Genomic DNA, 2,465 nt, shown 5'->3' on the forward strand with positions numbered 1-2,465 from the left:
AAAATCAAGTGACCATAGGTGTGTGGATTCATTTCTGGATCTTCAATTCTATTGCATTGATCTACTTGAAAACTCATTCTTTAGACCAGGCTGGCCTCAAATTCACAGAAAATCTACCTGCCTCTGCCTCCCAAATGCTAGGATTAAGGGCTTTCACTGCCAAGCCTAGCCCTTATTTCAGCTGTTTTGGGCACTTGGTGATCAGTCTAAGAACCTTATAGCTGTAAAGACCACAAAATGTGCCTTACTAAGTCTTGATTCCTGTTTCAGGACGTTTTGATCTAGTTACTCATGACCTCTAGAGACCATCAGCACCTGCCTTGGAAGACAGCATCACAGGCTTAGCCAAAGCTCAATGCACTTTAGATGACCCTGCAGCTACTCTTCCATCTCCACCTGGGGTATGGTGAGGTGAGGTGTGGTGTGGGATGGTGTGCTGTGGTGTGGTAGTGGTGGTGGTAAGGGCTCCTATTCTGAGACTTGTGCAGTGAGAATTTTGTGATTGGTCTATATGCAAAGCCTGAAATTAGTTTCTACTTGGGGCCTGTGATTGGTGGAACTGAAAGGTGTGCTGTGATTGGTACAAATATAATTCTTCATCTGCGTGCCCTATTCAATCTCCTAGCTATGTAATAAGGCTGTTTGGCTCACTTTTCAAGTTGCCTGGAAGTCCTTCCTTGTCTTGCCCCCTGGGACTAGGCTCAAAAAAAAAAAGACTTTTGAAAAGTCTTTTTAAATTTTTCTGGATGGTTAATTTTTTTTTATCACAGGTGGGCTGAACTCATGGCATGAAGAGCATAGCAGAGGTGGCAGTAGCCCCACTAGTGGCAAGAGGGTAGCTAAGAGTCCTAGAGAAAGGCTGAGGAGAAAAGCAATGGCAAGCAAAGGCATAATGCTGGATGGGAAAGCAAGCAAACGGAAGAGCCTGTCCCATATGATGTTTAAAAACAGGCTACGCAAGTCCTTGACGTTGCAAGTAGTATAGTAGTCATAGTTTGATATAAAGCTTTGAGAAGTCCCTAACAACAAAAGGTTTACAAGGTACAAAGTGTCTTCCCTTATCTGTTACATCGTTTTCCCCTGTTACTAGAGCTTTATATGGATATTATTTACACACAGAAAAGTACATAAAACTTAAGTTAGCAGCTTGATTACTTTTGTCACTATTTTGTCACTATCAATTATGGAACCCACACTTAGATCAAACCACAGAACATCCTAGTGTTTGGTTTTGCACTGCCTTGCACCTTACAAGGGACTGAAGTGCATATTTTACATACTAAAGCAGATCTGGCTTTCCAGGTTCTCCCATCATCCCTCAGTTTCTACTTGGCATACCCTGTTCCCCAACCCTGAACTTTCCAGCCCAGAGGCTGGGCTGCCCTTAGCCCAGAGGTTCCTCCCTATATAATCCAGACATCATTTTTGCTCTCTCTCTCTCTCTCTCTCCCCCCTCTCCCCCTCTCTATCCTCTCTTCCCTTCTCCTTTTCTTTCTCTGCATGTGCACATCCCCTTCTCTCTTTCTCTCTCCCTCCCCTACCTGCCCCCTTTCCCCATGGCAACTTCCCTGGCCTTAGTCCTTGGGGCCATTGAACTCATCCACCCGAGAGCAGCTTTCCAATAAACCTACCTTTAATATAATTTAGTCTGGTTTATATTGGCTCATTTCACCAATGGTGGAGAAATAACCTATCACCCAGGACTCCCCAGAGTTCACCACATCCTCAGGACAGCAAAGATGTCAGTAGCAGTGGTGGCAAGGAGACTGGGTCTGAAGCCCTGCATAACACCATTGCTTTGAGAAGTTAGTTCCTTTCCCCATGAGGCAGCTCCATGCAGCTCCACTCAGGTAAAGCCAAATCACTGACAACACTGAAGAATTCCAGCATGAGCCAGAGTGAAACTGTTCCTTAAGCTTTTAGACAGAGTCATTGTTAATCCCAAAGATTTGAGGAGAAAAATCACAGGTCCAAATCATCATGGCCAAATTAATTAAGGCAAACTAATTAAAGCAAGCTTTTTAATCAATGTATATGGGCTGCCTCCCCTAAAGTGGGGTTCAAGAAGTCAGCCTTGGAAGTGAGAAAGACAAGCTCAAGGGTAGGGGCTTTTCAAATGGGGAATTTTGCAGGCAAAATAGGTGGGACTATAGGAGCAGAACATAAACATAAGTACGTGGTCACAACCACCTCCTGAAACAGACATGACTGCAAGGTGGTCCTAAGGTAGTCATAAGAACAGGTAGTTGTAACAACCTTTTGATACAAAGGTAGGTTTGCAAGATGCTTATGTACGGGCTAGCTTTGTGTCAACTTGACACAGCTGGAGTTATCACAGAGAAAGGAGCTTCAGTTGGGGAAATGCCCCCATGAGATCCAGCTGTGGGGCATTTTCTCAATTAGTGATCAAGGGGGAGAGGCCCCTTGTGGGTGGGACCATCTCTGGGCTGGTAGTTTTGGATTCT

The sequence above is a fragment of the Mus pahari genome, chromosome X, assembly GCF_900095145.1.
Source record: "Mus pahari chromosome X, PAHARI_EIJ_v1.1, whole genome shotgun sequence".
Classification (NCBI taxonomy): Eukaryota; Metazoa; Chordata; class Mammalia; order Rodentia; family Muridae; genus Mus; species Mus pahari.